The sequence below is a fragment of the Gorilla gorilla genome, chromosome 12, assembly GCF_029281585.2.
Source record: "Gorilla gorilla gorilla isolate KB3781 chromosome 12, NHGRI_mGorGor1-v2.1_pri, whole genome shotgun sequence".
In the NCBI taxonomy this organism is placed as follows: Eukaryota; Metazoa; Chordata; class Mammalia; order Primates; family Hominidae; genus Gorilla; species Gorilla gorilla.
Window position 1 is genome coordinate 77,120,788 of NC_073236.2, and position 17,871 is coordinate 77,138,658.

Here is a 17,871-nt window from a genome sequence, read left to right on the forward strand (position 1 = left end):
ATCTCCTGACCTCGTGATCTACCCCCCACTCAGCCTCCCACAGTGCTGGGATTACAGGCGTGAGCCACCACGCCTGGCCCACAAATAACTTTTAGTGTGTAGGCAAATCCCTATATATGAAATCCATGAATAATAGGAATCTATTGTAGCTTCAGCACCTACCACGTGGCTTTGAGCTAGGTGCTTTACAAATACATATCTTGCCAAGTTTACCAACTTTTCATTCTTCAATGAGTGAGATGACATAGAGTTAATATGGTGAGCATATCCTTAAATGCATAGGCTATCACCATTGAAAAAAATAGGACTTTCTAGTAAGATTAGTGTCACACAATATTTATTTATTTATTTATTGAGACGGAGTCTGGCTCTGTCGCCCAGGCTGGAGTGCAATGGCACAATCTCAGCTCACTGCAACCTCCGCCTCCTGGGTTCAAGCGATTCTTGTGCCTCAGCCTCCTGAATAGCTAGATTACAGGTGCCTGCAGCCATGTCCAGATAATTTTTGTATTTTTAGTAGAGACAGGGTTTTGCCATGTTGGCCAGTCTCGTCTTGATCTCCTGACCTCAGGTGATTTGCCCGCCTTGGCCTCCCAAAGTACTAGTGCTGGGATTACAGGGGTGAGCCACTGCACCCGGCCTCATACAATATTTATATTAAGCTTATGCATGCATTAGTGGGGTTGAAACTTGTAATAGGCTAGGCTTCTGCTCCTTTGGGAAAGTTCTGAGCTCTTGTAGAAAACTAAGAACACATTGCACACTCAGCAACAGAGCTATTGACTGATTATGCTTAAAGACTCTCAGATAGTGTACTAAGGTCTGAAGAGAATCTTCCTTATAGGAAAACATGCTTGGCAGTTAAGAGCACAATCACCCAGCTTCTGAATATTCCCAGGCAGCATCACTGGAGCCCAAAACAGTCAAGTAAACAAATTCAAAGAGACAAATATGTCTTTAAGGACACTGACTCGTTGAATGGGAAGCCAAATTGTCAGCAAGTTTTAGACAAATAGAGTAAATGTTTTTGTCCCCTCAAAATTCATATGTTAAATCCTAATGCCCAGTGTGATGGCATTTAGAGATAAGGCCTTTGGGAGGTTATCAGGTCATGACACTGGAGCTGTCATAAATGAGATTAGCGCTCTTATAACAGAGGCCCCAGAGAGCATCCTCACCACCTTCTGCTATGTAAGAACACAACGAAGCTGTCTATGAACCAGACACTGAATCTGGTGGTGCCTTGATCTTGGGCTTCCTAGCCTCCAGAGCTGTGAAAAACACAATTTCATTGTTTATAAGCCATCCAATCAACGGTATTCTCTTATAGCAGCCTGAACAGACTAAGACACCAACCAAATACCTGCAAATTGAGGATCTTGTCCAATTATCTATGTGCACACAGTCTTCCTATCTGCAGCTTGCTTTCCATTCAGGTCAGTCTGGACTCTGTTCCAAGCTATGTGGTGCGCATTCCTTCTCCTCATCTTTATTCTTGCCAGATTGCCATCCTCTTCTTCAGCCAAATTATCTTTGACTAGCAAGACTCAATTCAGTTCCACATCTTCCATTAACCTCTCCTGGATCTCCTCTGCCACCCATAACTTCCTTGGATCATCCAAAATCTGGCTCACTTGTCACTTCATCTGTAAAAGGGAAGTAATAACACAAGCCTCTCAGGTTTTTTGTGGGACAGCGTGTGAATGTGCATACCTCAGGGCCTGGCCCAAAGTGGATGCTCAATGTTAGTGATATGGATTTAGAATTATGTTTTTCATTTTGGTTCATAGGCATTAACCTTTTATTTCCCCTTCATAGGCAAATGTTATGAAGAAAACGTACATTGTGAAAGACAAGGCGATAGCAAGAAAAAGCACGCATGGGGCAGTGATTTCCAAATTTTGAATTTTATAGGCCAGTGCAAGAATTTTGGAAACTGACATCAGGTTGCTTAATACTTCCTTTTTGCCCAAAATCTTCCTAGTAACTCTTTAGACTTATATCATTTTGTTAACAAAAATAAATAAATTGTAAAAGTAAAAAGGTAGGAAGAACACAGTATCAGAAGTTTATATTCTGAAAATGAATATATTCAGTATCAGGAAAAACTCACCTTACTCTTCCACTTATCTGTTTTTTCATTCATTAGCCAAATATTTATTAAGTGATATGCACCAGAAATTTTTCTAGGTGGTAAACATGACAGGGAAGGTCCCTGTATTCAGGGAGCTTTCTTTCTTTCTTTCTTTCTTTTGTATCAGAAAACAGGTCATGGAAACCTCATAACCAACCAGTGTCAACCCAGTCACTGGCCCATGCACAGGCAACTGGGAGCTACGGCATGACTACTTAGACACTGATAAGAAGGTCCAGTCCCTGCTTCTAAACTCTCAAGGAGGAAGCAGGAAGCTGTCACAATGTGCAGAGACTGTGAGTGCAGAGGCAGATGAGCAAAAGCAGCAACCCTGCCCAAGCATCTTCTCCCTCGGGCCAGTGAGCGTGCTGGGCTGAGGACAAGCCCTCAGGCCATTACTGTTTGTGAGTACAACACTATCTATATAAATAGAAAATTATCATTTTTCTAGAAGTTATCATTTTTCACCATGAAGGACAACAACATATAATTTAGTCCAAAGAATCCCGAAATACAGGGCACAAGTGATTTGAAACAGTTGTCAAAGTGTGGAGATAAGTCTTAAGAAAAGACAGAGGGGAATGAGATAGTCTCAGCCTGACTATATTGGGAGTTCCTCAGTTTGTTTCTCACCCGGATTCCAAAGAAAATAGCTGGATGTTGTGAAATATGAGCTTTCAAAAGTGCTATAGAAAACTTTTAGCACTGTTCAAAGCTGGGAGCACTCAGCCAATAAAAATAAGATACTTGCTCTTATTCTGAAATCCCAAATTAAACAAACTAAGGTGAGAGTAACAACTGTGTTTCACTCTAGCATGCCTCAGTGAGAAACTGGAGGAGACAGCCCTGGGACTGAAAAGCCCCCTGTACCACCTTGAACTGTTAGATTCAGTAAGATGACATTGTATTTATATTGTGCTTTCTTTCTAAAAGTCACAATCAAGGGAATGTAGCACCTAACATAAACCATCAGAACTTGTCACAATACCTTCCATATGTAATATACTGAGAGTCTCACATGACAGTCTCCAGTATCCTAGCCTAAGATTTGTAAAATGGAACAAAAACACATTCTCTATTCCAGAGAAACTCTTCAGAGCTCAAATATGTGTTTAGGAGAGAGAGAGAGAGAGAAGAGAGAAAGAGAGAAAGAGAGGCAGAGAGAGAGAGAGAGAGACGAGAGAAGAGAGAGAGATGTAAAAACCCAATGACATTTTCCAGGGCCTCAGTTTCTAGAACTTTTTCTTGCAGCATTGCACTGCAGAGGAAGAAGGAGGCAAAGTTTGTGAGTGTCAGCTTCCTGAACACATTGACAATAAGAGCAAAAAAGAAAATGATCAAGAAACTATAAGCAGAAGGTTCCTCCTTGTCACAGCATTTCAGGAATAAAAAGAAAAAGATTTACTAAAATTAGCCACAGTGTTAAGCCCTAAAGCAGAAAGCTTTAAATAAGGCAAATGGTCTAAATGCAGAGCTTCAGGCAACTTTATCAACTTCATGTTATACATCATAGCAAGCAAATTAATTATTCCCAGATGTTGCGATGAAGAATGCTGCTGAATTGTTTTGCTTCTCCAACTTTTCAGTATAAACACACTCTCACAGGGTTACATTCCCTTTTTTGGCTCCCAACATGCAAGTAATTATACACTGTGCAGGATAATGTTGGATGAGCTCTCCTTTGAATACCAAGCAAGTTCTGGGTTCTGTCAGCCTTTTGGATACCATGTCCACAAGCATTTTTTTCTGACAGTCTTTAGTAACAACTTGTAAACAAATTGTTTCAGTTAAAAAAAAATTCAACAGCAGTACAACCTCATTTATAAATCATTCCAAACTCCTTTAGAGCTGGAGGGGGATAAATTCACCTTAAATATAGTGCAGCTCCTTTTTGCATCAAGAACAGTTTTTCTACAATCCTTGTGAGCAGGGCTCATAATTCATAATAGTTTTTATATTTTTACATTCCTTATGTTTTGCCAACATGTAAACAAAGAGAAGAAAAAAGCAGGTTATGAATCAACTGTGAATTGAGAATGTGTTTAGGATTAAACACAGATTCTATGACCATGGCCAGAATGAAGACAGTAAAGGGTCATATTTTCTAATCCAGCTCCAAAGTTTCATAGGACAAATTTCTGCTGTCAGGTGAGTCATGGAGGGGTTTTTCAGGGGGCTACCTGGGGCCTTCACACTTCTTGGAATAAACAAACCTGATGAATTTGTCCTGGGTCGTCATATAATGAGGCACAGGTGTGTGTGTAAAATATAGAAGTGGGGGAGATAAAGACAACACAGGGAAAAACTTAGAAATGGTTAAAGAAAAAAAATCCACATTTTTTGCAGAAGGGAGAAGTTCTGTAGTTCTGCCAACTGCAACACAAATGACAGGAAAAGTTCAAGGAAAGTTGATATCTAAAAAGAAATAAATAAAAGGAAATTCAATGAGAAACAATATTCAGGTCAGGTCAAAGCCTAGAGAAAAATGCTCATTCAGAAGTGGGCTGCCACCCTGCTTTTTCTGAAGTGAACAGCTGCTGGGTATTGAAACCAGCCCTCACAGTTGGGTCCCTGCCACCATGGCAACACTCTGGTGTCTGAGCTGGAGTGGCCAAGGCACAATGGGGTGGTTCCATGGCCCAGAAGCGCTCTGGCTACAGATTAGGTAGGTTGTGTGTGTGTTTTTTCCTTTGTGTATATTTGGGGGACTTTGATTCCTGGGTTTGTGTTCGGCTATTGGAAACTTTTCTAACCTATCATAAGCCCTGACCTAAGCAGCAAATTTTCATGCAAATAGCAGCATGGAAAGGAAGAACTGAGGTGTTCAACAGGCAAATAATGTATTTCCAGTCTCTTTTAAATGATTTCTTACAAATCTCTAGCAGGTTCTGGGCATTTGTACCTGGTCCCTTGCATTGTACCTTTAGGATGTTTTTTAAAATAGTGCTTAGCTTGCTTTTTATATTTGTAGTTTATAGTAACACATGATCCTAAAAGGAAAAGCTATCATAATCTTGTAAACTGAAAAAGTTAGCTAATAAAGACTTTGATATTAAAAATATAGCCTATAGCTTATATATTATATATGCAGAGCTCCAATAATTAGCACATTCAGCTGTTGAATTCACCATCACGGTTTCATTAGTATTGCAAGCTAAAAATTTTATCTACTAGTTAAGTATAAAGAAAATTCCAAAATAATAACCTCATAATGTAGCATAGTAAGTGATAGCATAGACTTTAGAGCCAAACTGCTTGAGTTCCAGTCCTGGCATTTATTAGCTGTGTAATTTTGGGCAAGTTACTTAAACTGTCTATGACTTTATTTCCCCTCTATAGAATGATGACAAGAGTAATACCTTCCTAGTAAAGATGACTGTGAGTATTAAGTGAATTAATATTTGTAAAGTGCTTAAAATAGTGTTTGGTTAGTATCATGTAAGTGCTTAAAAATAAATAAGTAAATAAATAATTTAAAATTATTTTTAAAATAATTTAAACCTTTTTTGATAGTGGGAAATGCCACCTCTGGAATTCAGGACAGCACAGTATGTTTCTATATCTATATTCCCACTCAGAAAATATTAAACTTCTTATTTACATCTAAGACTTGTAACTCACTTGGAGTCATGCAAGGCTCCTTGAATTGATAAAGCAGCTTGTTTGTGAATTTAGCCAATCTGTAAGTGAGCAAGGGGGAGGGCTTTGAGAAATATATACTAGATCTTCTGATTCATTTAGATCCTTCAAATGCTTAAGCATTCATTACAAGCACAAGGCACAATGCTTGCTAAACTGAGCAAGCACAAGATGCCACCCCATGCTGAGATACCCATCGCTGTACTCTCCTAGCAGTAGTCAAGCAGTCTCAGCCTCCTAGGGATGGAAAGCCCAGCAGTTTTTCACCTCCGTAACAGGTTGGGTTGTATCATTTCTACCATGGCTTGTTCAAGGGCTTTCCATTTCATCCTAGATTTCCACTGGTACTGAAGAGCCCACTCATGTGCTCAGATGCACAATTTTCATGGTGTCCATTCATATTAGACCATGCCATTTCTTACAAAGTGTGGAAATGCATTATCTTCTGTTGTGGGGCTGCCTGAAACTGGCTCTGCTACACAATCCTGTTCTTCTGTTTACATGTCACTAGTTGAGTATGTGAAGACATTTTGTGGTTAGGTGTCAATGGTTGCAAAATGCTTTCACAAATCTTGTTAGGATATTTGGGTGCATTCCAAACAAATATGCTATTCCACTACCCAGAGGATCTATAACTTTTTGGAATCCAGTCTACTTGGAGCTAAGAGGTTAACATTTTAGCCATTGTTTTCAAATTGAGTCACATATGTTCAGTTCTAAGAACAAGGATTAGAAGTCATTCTGGGACCTCAAAGAAAACCAACATCTATCTCAGTTTGCAAAATGGCAAAATTCTATTTGTATACAATGAGGGTGTTTCCCCCTTCACAATTATTCAAAATGGGGTCACGTAAGCAAGGAAAAGTGAGTACATCTAAGCATAGGGCTGAGTGCTGAAAGGACAAAGACTGAAATTAGTAGGTCACCTCAGAGTTTAACATATATCCTGTTTTCTAAGAAAACAAATGTACTATCAGATCCAGTAAAACTTTCTGTGGAAAATATTTTGGGAGCCAGAAGCAAAATTAGAGAAAGGCAGTATTCCATAGTTAAAGGAAACAGAAGCTGCCACCTAGAAGAAACTCAGACCCACTGAAGCTATAATGGTTTGAGAAGACACAGAATTGAGCAAATTGACTTTACTGTTCCAGGAGGTTTAAATAGAAATCTTTAAAAAGCTGTCTCCTTTTTCTACATTTTACTCCAAGGATTGAAAAGGCCTTAAACAAGAATGTTGGCTCTAGTATTTAGCTATACTTAAAGCAGACGGGAAATTAGGAGGTGTACCTGGGCTTCAGTTTCACTTTGGACACTTGTCAATGTCTGAAAAGTTACTTTCCCTTTTTGAGATATTAATAACCATGGTGGTGGCAGCAGCAGCTATTAGCAGTAATAGCAGTAGAATTAGTGATAGAAGCAGAAGCAGCAGTGGTAGCAGCAATGATACAAAGAGCCGTGGTAGTAGCAGCAGTAGTACTAGTAGCAATAGCAGTAGTAGCAGTAGAAGTAGTAATAGCAGCAGGAGCAGCAGCAGCAGGAGCAACAGTAGCAGCAGCAGCAGCAATAGTAGCAAAGCAGCGATAGTTGTAGCCATAGTAGCAGCAATAGCAGCACTTTCCATTTATTGAGCAGTCTATCCTCAGACACTTGAATAGGAACTATATAAAGACTGTTTCATTTAAACCCATGATGACCTTTCAGAGTAGGTATTAATATCCACATTTAACTACCGAGGAAGCAGGACCAGAGAGGTTGTGTAATTTGTTCACTTAGTTAGAAAGTGGAAAATCTGGATTTTGAATCTGGATTGATTGGATTACAGAGCCTTGCACTGCTTTTGGGAAACAGATGTGGTATCAAGCAGGGTTTCTCAGACATGAATGTACTTATAGGAATCATGTGGAGACCTTATAAAAATGGAGATTCTGATGCAATTGGTCTGGTGGGACGCCCAAGACCCTGCATTTCTCACAAGCTCCTAGGTGGTGCTGCTGGTCCAAGCACACTTTGACCAGCAAAGGGATAGTGGAAAGAAAGTATGCTTTCCAGTCACAATCTGTGACCTCAGTTTACTCATCTATAGAAGAAAGGGGTGTAATAAGATAATTTTAAAGGTACATTCCAGGCCTAAAATCCCAGTATGCAAAGTGTAATAAGGTATTAAGAAACCAGATCACACAGGAATGACTGTTAGCCGCATGAATTTTTAAACTGGTTTCAGTTGAGATGCTGGCTGTGATTTATGTATCTTCCTGAAGCATCACTGACAGGTGGGGATCAGCCACCCTCACTCAAATTACATTATTGTTAAGCTTTAGGCTGAACTAAAATCTTACTGAAAGAGTTCAAAGCACTTCTTTCCATAAGCATCTTTAAAGATTATGAATGTAAAAATAGTTTCTTATGAGAAGCTTAGATGGCAGGATTTTTCTTTTTAATAACAGAGATGAGAAGTCTCCAAAACCATAATGGTAGCACAATCCATAAAAATATGTTAATGCCTCATTTTAAAGTCTCACAGAAATTGAGGTTTTCTGAGTTAACAAAATAGACTTCATCACAGATGGTCTGAATGATAAAAGGAACCAGCACACTAGTGTAGCAAAACTAAAAACACCGCTCTTAGCTGAGCACGCTGAAAGCCTTTAAGGAAATCTTTCTACATATAGCGTTGTTAAGTGTTGAAGTAAAAATGGTGTTGATTGGCAAGGGCACTTCAAATGCTTTAGGCAAAGCTCAGGGCCATAGGTTTACAATTTTACAAGAAATTATTTCCAATTAAAATAATATTAAGACACATTTTCTCATCATCTTATGCCTAACACAAGACAATGACACCAAGGAAAGTAGTTTTTGCTCTCTTCCAAGAGCTACAGTCCAGATCACTAAGAGAGATGCCATGAGTTTCTTTTTTTTTTTTTTTTTAACTCAAACAAGGGCAGGGGTTGGAGTAAAGCATAGTCAAGAGTCTATGAGTCTCTGAAAAAGGATTTCCTAATGGTGAGGAGTGTTAGAAACTGGAATTGGAATCCTTTGATAGGGCTTTAGAAATCACATAAAAATACACATCCATTCAGAATGGCCTAAATATATTTGTCTGAAGCAATCTAGTCAGGAAATATTTGCTGTCACAATATGCTTTTTATGGTCTGCAAGGGTGGCCCATATTTATTTAGCCAACTCTCAATTATCTATGGAGTGATAGTCAAACTTTTTTAGACATGGAGCTACTTTTTAATAAATAATTTCTTATGAAGAACCCCAAAATGTGAAATAGATTAAAAACAGAGCTACTCCATTTAAACTTTGGGAAGAAGATTCCCCTTAGACTCCACTGTAGACAACATGGGTTGTGTTCCAGCCATTAATTGCTGCTTAACACACCACCCCAGAACTTAGCGGCTAAAAGCAACACTTTATTATCTCTCTTGGTCCTGTTGGTTGACTAGGCCTAGCCAGGAAGTTCCTGCTTGGGGTCTTTCATGCAGTAACAGTCATGATGCCATCTGAAGGCTTTGTTGGGCTGGATGTCCAAGATGGCCTCTTCATTCCCTTGTCCAGCACTTCAGGTATCCTTGGATTCTTTCCGTCTCCATGTGGCATCTCATCCTCCAGGGCCTTTTAGTGTGGTTTGTGATTCTCACGGCATGGTGATTTCTGGGTAGTCACATTTCTTACACAGCAGCTGTCTTCTAAGAGACAGGAATTGAAACTGCCAGGCCAATTCATGGCTATGCACAGAACCTGTACACCACAACTTCCATTGTATTCTGTTGTCAAAGAAAGCATGGGGTCTTCCAGGTTCAAGGGGGTGGAGAAATAGCCACCTCTTGATGGAAGGTAGCAATGCCACATTACAGAAGAACATGTGGGATGGGAGATATTGTTGCAGCCATGCTTGGAAAATGCCATCTGCCACAGTTGAAAAGCACTATGGTAATAAGGATCTGAAATAGTGTGGAGAATCAAAATTTACAAACAATCATAGGGTCTTCTTAAAAATCCCTTCCTTATTAGAGATTTTAATTATAATCATGTACAAAATTAAAAGTAGTGTTTGGTTTTATTTATTTTCTCTATTAGCAGAGATATTAATGTTATATCCTATTGGGCAAAATGTTATGAGCTGCTATTTATTGGGGGAAGGGAGGCAATGTGAAAAAGGGAAATAGGGACATCAACGGTGTTGAAAGACAGTCAGTCCTCCTACTCCCTATTTTCTATATCAGAGAACACGACTGGTACAGACACAATGTGACCCCAGAACATTCAGGTTAGAGAGACAGATAGAAAGAAAGCTGCTGCAACATGTAACCATTCCTGCCAATCAATAAAGCAGGCAGCTGGCATTTTGCAGAGCATTTTGAAAGAAAGCAAAGCCTTCTGTAGAAAACAACCAGCAAAAACTTAAAGACTGCTCTTTGAAGAACCCATAAACAAAACCTATAAACCTGCCATTGGAACTAAAGTCCTGGGCTGGGCACAGTGGCTCATCCCTGTAATCCCCACACTTTGGGAGTCTGAGGCAGGAGGATCCCTTCAGGCCAAGAGTTCAAGACCAGCCTGGGCAATACAGCAGGACCCTGTCTCTTTTTATAAAAGAGAAAAAATAAAAAGAACTGAAGGCCTCAAAAAGAGAAGTGGAATACTAGCACAGAGAGCTGGGACAAGAGGATTTCTAAAACCTACAAGAACAAGAACAGTTCTTAGGCCTTACTAATTAGGGGCTTTCTCTAGTTCCTTAGTAAGGAAAGGACAAAGACTGCGGAATACACAATAAATAATATATTAAATACAAAACACCCTTTACTACATTTAACTGTATATGAGAAAATATTTAAGTATTAAATTCTCATTTGGGAAAGAAGACTTAGTTGTTCTCAACAAATCCATTGGTTGTCTTCATAAATTCCAAAATTAAAAGACTCTAAAATTTCATAGGTACCTGAGCTGAATGCACACTCACTATTATGGTCAAGATTCTTGTGCCCAGAATGGACAAAATCCTTCAGAATTCTTCCTTCCCAAGTTTTATTTATGTCTGGATGTGCCACATGTTACATTACCATATCCATGAGGATGATGGAAAAAGAGTCCAGAATAGTCTGAGACTTAGTTTTGGCTCTATGAATTACCCTCTGTAGCTCCAGCTGGAAGAACTAGTTTGAACATATCTGAAGGCCAAGTATGGATTAGAGAAGCAGGTTTAATATTTTTTCTTACCAAGGGAAATTAGCTACTGGAAATTGCTCAAATTATTACTGTCACAATCTTCTGCTACCAGGGTAAGATTTTCAGAGAATGGTTCTCAAGGAGATGAAGTCTGATCAGTCTTGATGAGATTACTTTGTAAGGATGGCCTTATTCTAAGATTTTAAAAACAACTGTGGGCATGAAATATCATGGATGATTGTAGATTTGTGTGTATGGGGAACAGGAAGGTTGGTGGGGAGGGAACCAGTTGTCAGAGTGAAGAAGAAGAAGGAAGGAAGGAAGAAGGAAGAAGGAAGAAGGGAAAAATAATCTCTATGAGTACTTTTTTTTAAAAAGTTTCTTGTTTGTAGAAGTTTTATACATAAAACTTATTTTTTGGATCTGATACTGCTCTTCTACGACCACAGTTTATTGCTACATGGTTCTTTGTGATCGGTCAGTCTTCTGCTCCCTCTCCAGTCTCATTTTTCTCATGAAACTCCACATCACCAAGCCACGCTGAAGGTATATGGAATGACATTCATGTTTTTGAATATGCCATACTCTTTCACAACTCTGTGTCTTTGCGCCTTGAATACCTTTTCTTTCTTTGGCCATCAAGCAAACATCAACTCTACTCATAAGATTACTTAGAAGTAATCTACTATTAAGAGTTGACTCAAATGTTACCTCCACTATGAAGCTTTTCTTTACCTTGAAACTTATCCCTACCCCTTACCAGGGACAATTGACCAATCCCTCCTTTGTAATTCCTTTTATTTTTAGCATATTTCTGTAGTGATACTACCACATTTAATTTTTTTTTTTTTTAAGAGATGAGATCTTGTTCTGTCACCCAGGCTAGAGTGCTGGAGTCCAGTGGTACAATCATAGCTCCACCACCACACCCAGCTAATTTTTAAAAATTTTCTAGAGATGAGGTTTCAATACGTTGCCCACGCTTGTCTCAAACTCCTGGTCTCAAGTGACTCTCCCACAGCAGCCTCCGGGAGTGTTGGGATTATAGGCATGAGCCACTGCACTCACCTACCTCACACTTCTTTTTATTTAAGTGTCTGCTTCCCCCTACCAAGTAGCAAGCATCCTCAGAGCAGCTCCATGGATTCTTTTAAAGATCTGGGACTTCAGCTTTTCATGCAATTTTGTAATAGTTCTCAGCTTCTTCCAATAAATTCCACTTTTGTGCTCAGGTTAGCTGAAGTCACTTTCTATTATACATAACCACAGAACCCTAACTGTTATAGTAATTTCCTGAAACTGAACCAATTGTTTGAATGGAAGGGACTCAGGAAGCTCAGAGCACAAAAAAAGGAGACCCTAAGAGTAAGAAATTGGCAATGTTTCTCCAGCACTTTTCAGAGGAGAGTGTGCTCAGCTTCTGGGAACTCACTCAGTCTGGTAACTGAAGAAGTATTCTCTCTTGTGGGTCAAGGAAAATTCTACATACCTCATCGTGGCCTGGACGATATTCTTAAGACCATTCTCCACTTTTTTCTCTGACTCCGTGTTTCCCACCCAACCTTACAATCATAAATTCAATTCTCCGGGTATTATGAGATCAGGAAAGAAGCAGCTTTAGTAATTGGAAAGAAGTATCCTCCATTTTAAGTGAATAACATCTGTAAGTGAATAACATTATACAGCAACTTCTTGAAAGTTTCAACAGCAGCTCAAGTCAGTTGTCTCAGTCTGAAAAGAGTTAGAGCCCTAGTAATGGTGAGTTTCTCAGTCTGCAAGACTGGCCTGAGGTGACCTCACCAAGGTGGTGCCACCCTTTGGGGTTTACCAGGAATGCCACAGTTTGTCCAGATTATACTATTCTTCCGTGCCATGCCTCATTTCACCACAATACTCATAAAACCTTAGCGGTGAATAAGTCTTCAAGGTCCACATTCCTTGCTATATGAGGGTTAGACAGTAAGTTAAACTGAATTCCAATCATTGCCTAAAATTAGGAAGTTGAGCGAGCAAGGTTTAGTTTTACCTTCATATGATAAAAGGTTTTAAGAAAATTGATGATGTAAGGCAGTTCTCTCCTTCTCTGTTTTTTTTTTCTGTGACAATACAAGAACAGTGTTGGCATGAGCAACACAGACCCATGTGCATTTCCTGACTCCATCTCTGTAACCCACCCCTGCCTTTTCTCTTAAGAAGCACATGGAAATGCAAACATGTGACTGTGATATTATTGTGATAACCTTAAATGTTCTCAGATTTATTGTTAAAAGTGAATCACTTGCGAACTTTGATACTTCTACTATGATTGGTATGAAGTTGCTTGCAACATATCAGTGTGTCCTGTTGAGACCTGCAGATGTAAATATTGAAGGAAGAATGTTTGAGCTAATTATTACCTAAGTTGTTTATAAGAATTTTCTGGTGTTTGTGGAATTCACCTACCAATTTCACTCTTTCTTGTCAGTTTCAGTAGGAGGAACAGAAACCCAATCTGCTATTACTGAGAACTTGAATTGGAGTCCATACTGGAAACCAATAAATCACTTCCATTATCTAGAAGTTGTTTATTTGTCTTGGTCCCTTCTTGTAGATTTGGGCTGACCTTTCTAATCAGGTTAAATAAACAATGTCTTGCTGAATACTAAAAGACTGGAGAAAGCCCAAGTCAATTGACAGTGATACCCTTTTCATTCTAAGATTATTGATTTAGATTCCTCAACTCCACAGAACTCCATCCCTGGCTGCAGGTTGAATACTATGGATGCCAGGGAATACCTTCCTTAGGCCACCTGGGGATTTATTTAGTACTTGACTTATAATTTTTAAATTATTATTATTATACTTTAAGTTTTAGGATACATGTGCACAATGTGCAGGTTTGTTACATATGTATACATGTACCATGTTGGAGTGCTGCACCCATTAACTCGTCATTTAGCATTAGGTATATCTCCTAATGCTATCCCTCTCCCCTCCCCCCACCCCACAACAGTCCCCAGTGTGTAATGTTCCCCTTCCTGTGTCCATGTGTTCTCATTGTTCAATTACCACCTATGAGTGAGAATATGCGGTGTTTGGTTTTTTTGTTCTTGTGATAGTTTGCTGAGAATGATGGTTTCCAGCTTCATCCATGTCCCTTCAAAGGACATGAACTCATCCTTTTTTATGGCCGCATAGTATCCCATGGTGTTTATGTGCCACATTTTCTTAATCCAGTCTATCATTGTTGGACATTTGGCTTGGTTCCAAGTCTTTGCTATTGTGAATAGTGCCTCAGTAAACATACGTGTGCATGTGTCTTTATAGTAGCATGATTTATAATCCTTTGGGTATATACCGAGTAATGGGACAGCTGGGTCAAATGGTATTTCTAGTTCTAGATCCCTGAGGAATCGCCGCACTGACTTCCACAATGGTTGAACTAGTTTACAGTCCCACCAATGGTGTAAAAGTGTTCCTATTTCTCCACATCATCTCCAGCACCTGTTGTTTCCTGACTTTTTAATGATTGCCATTCTAACTGGTGTGAGATGGTAGCTCATTGTGGTTTTGATTTGCATTTCTCTGATGGCCAGTGATGGTGAGCATTTTTTCATGTGTTTTTTGGCTGCATAAACGTCTTCTTTTGAGAAGTGTCTGTTCATATCCTTCACTCACTTTTTGATGGGGTTGTTTGTTTTTTTCTTGTAAATTTGTTTGAGTTGATTGTAGATTCTGGATATTAGCCCTTTGTCAGATGAGTAGGTTGCAAAAATTTTCTCCCATTCTGTAGGTTGCCTGTTCACTCTCATGGTGGTTTCTTTTGCTGTGCAGAATCTCTTTAATTTAATTAGATCCCATTTGTCCATTTTGGCTTTTGTTGCCATTGCTTTTGGTGTTTTAGACATGAAGTCCTTGCCCATGCCTATGTCCTGAATGGTATTGCCTACGTTTTCTTCTAGGGTTTTTATGGTTTTAGGTCTAACATGTAAGTCTTTAATCCATCTTGAATTAATTTTTGTATAAGGTGTAAGGAAGGGATCCAGTTTCAGCTTTCTATGTATGGCTAGCCAGTTTTCCAAGCACCATTTATTAAATAGGGAATCATTTCCCCATTGCTTGTTTCTGTCAGGTTTGTCAAAGATCAGATAGTTGTAGATATGCAGCATTATTTCTGAGGGCTCTGTTCTGTTCCATTGGTCTATATCTCTGTTTTGGTACCAGTACCATGCTGTTTTGGTTAATGTAGCCTTATAGTATAGTTTGAAGTCAGGTAGCGTGACGCCTCCAGCTTTGTTCTTTTGGCTTAGGATTGACTTGGCGATGTGGGCTCTTTTCCGGTTCCGGCTTAGGATTGACTTGGCGATGCGGGCTCTTTTCTGGTTCCAATTTAAAGTAGTTTTTTCCAATTCTGTGAGGAAAGTCATTGGTAGCTTGATGGGGATGGCATTTAATCAATAAATTACCTTGGGCTCTATGGCCATTTTCACCATATTGATTCTTCCTATTCATGAGCATGGAATGTTCTTCCATTTGTTTGTATCCTCTTTTATTTCCTTGAGCAGTGGTTTCTAGTTCTCCTTGAAGAGGTCCTTCATATCCCTTGTAAGTTGGGTTCCTAGGTATTTTATTCTCTTTGAAGCAACTGTGAATGGGAGTTCACTCATGATTTGGCTCTCTGTTTGTCTGTTATTGGTGTACAGAAATTATAACAAACTGTCTCTCAGACCACAGTGCAATCAAACTAGAACTCAGGATTAAGAAACTCACTCAAGAAAATATTCCTGGTGGGGGTGGAGCCAAGATGGCCGAATAGGAACAGCTCCAGTCTACAGCTCCCAGCATGAGCCACGCAGAGGATGGGTGATTTCTGCATTTCCATCTGAGGTACCGGGTTCATCTCACTAGGGAGTGCCAGACAGCGGGCGCAGGTCAGTGGGTGCGCGAGCCGAAGCAGGGCGAGGCATTGCCTCACTTGGGAAGTGCAAGGGGTCAGGGAGTTCCCTTTCCTAGTCAAAGAAAGGGGTGACAGATGGCACCTGGAAAATCGGGTCACTCCCACCCAAATACTGCGCTTTTCCGAAGGGCTTAAAAAACGGAGCACCAGGAGATTATATCCTGCACCTGGCTCGGAGGGTCCTATGCCCACGGAGTCTCGCTGATTGCTAGCACAGCAGTCTGAGATCAAACTGCAAGGCAGCAGCGAGGCTGGGGGAGGGGCACCCACCATTGCCCAGGCTTGCTTAAGTAAACAAAGCAGCCGGGAAGCTTGAACTGGGTGCAGCCCACCACAGCTCAAGGAGGCCTGCCTGCCTCTGTAGGCTCCACCTCTGGGGGCAGGGCACAGACAAACAAAAAGACAGCAGTAACCTCTGCAGACTTAAATGTCCCTGTCTGACAGCTTTGAAGAGAGCAGTGGTTCTCCCAGCACGCAGCTGGAGATCTGAGAACGGGCAGACTGCCTCCTCAAGTGGGTCCCTGACCCCTGACCCCTGAGCAGCCTAACTGGGAGGCACCCCCCAGCAGGGGCACACTGACACCTCACAGGGCCGGGTACTGCAACAGACCTGCAGCTGAGGGTCCTGTCTGTTAGAAGGAAAACTAACAAACAGAAAGGACATCCACACCAAAAACCCAACTGTACATCACCATCATCAAAGACCAAAAGTAGATAGAACCACAAAGATGGGGAAAAAACAGAACAGAAAAACTGGAAACTTTAAAGAGCAGAGCCCCTCTCCTCCTCCAAAGGAATGCAGTTCCTCACCAGCAATGGAACAAAGCTGGATGGAGAATGACTTTGATGAGCTGAGAGAAGAAGGCTTCAGACGATCAAATTACTCCGAGCTATGGGAGGAAATTCAAATGAAAGGCAAAGAAGTTGAAAACTTTGAAAAAAGTTTAGAAGAATGTATAACTAGAATAACCAATACAGAGAAGTGCTTAAAGGAGCTGATGGAGCTGAAAACCAAGGCTCGAGAACTATGTGAAGAATGCAGAAGCCTCAGGAGCCGATGCGATCAACTGGAAGAAAGGGTATCAGTGATGGAAGATGAAGTGAATGAAATGAAGCGAGAAGGGAAGTTTAGAGAAAAAAGAATAAAAAGAAACAAGCAAAGCCTCCAAGAAATATGGGACTATGTGAAAAGACCAAATCTACGTCTGATTGGTGTACCTGAAAGTGATGGGGAGAATGCAACCAAGTTGGAAAACACTCTGCAGGATATTATCCAGGAGAACTTCCCCAATCTAGCAAGGCAGGCCAACATTCAGATTCAGGAAATACAGAGAACGCCACAAAGATACTCCTCGAGAAGAGCAACTCCAAGACACATAATTGTCAGATTCACCAAAGTTGAAATGAAGGAAAAAACGTTAAGGGCAGCCAGAGAGAAAGGTCGGGTTACCCACAAAGGGAAGCCCATCAGACTAACAGCGGATCTCTCGGCAGAAACTCTAAAAGCCAGAAGAGAGTGGGGGCCAATATTCAACATTCTTAAAGAAAAGAATTTTCAACCCAGAATTTCATATCCAGCCAAACTAAGCTTCATAAGTGAAGGAGAAATAAAATACTTTACAGACAAGCAAATGCTGAGAGATTTTGTCACCACCAGGCCTGCCCTAAAAGAGCTCCTGAAGGAAGCGCTAAACATGGAAAGGAACAACCGATATCAGCTGCTGCAAAATCATGCCAAAATTTACAGACCATCGAGCCTAGGAAGAAACTGCATCAACTAACGAGCAACATAACCAGCTAACATCATAATGACAGGATCAAATTCACACATAACAATATTAACTTTAAATGTAAATGGACTAAATGCTCCAATTAAAAGACACAGACTGGCAAATTGGATAAAGAGTCAAGACCCATCAGTGTGCTGTATTCAGGAAACCCATCTCACATGCAGAGACACACATAGGCTCAAAATGAAAGGATGGAGGAA

At 40.2% G+C, this 17,871-nt stretch overlaps 1 long non-coding RNA gene across 3 annotated transcripts in view; it reads left to right on the top strand.

Annotated features, from left to right (window-relative positions):
- Nucleotides 1–5,470: 5,470 nt before the first annotated feature.
- The window catches only part of LOC109025646 (uncharacterized), a 72,844-nt gene continuing 60,443 nt past the window's right edge, over nucleotides 5,471–17,871 (top strand). For all 3 annotated transcript variants that reach the window (XR_002004558.3, XR_010130118.1, XR_010130119.1), the window contains exon 1: nucleotides 5,471–5,512. This is a non-coding gene — a long non-coding RNA (uncharacterized lncRNA). The remainder of the gene's footprint in view (nucleotides 5,513–17,871) is intronic.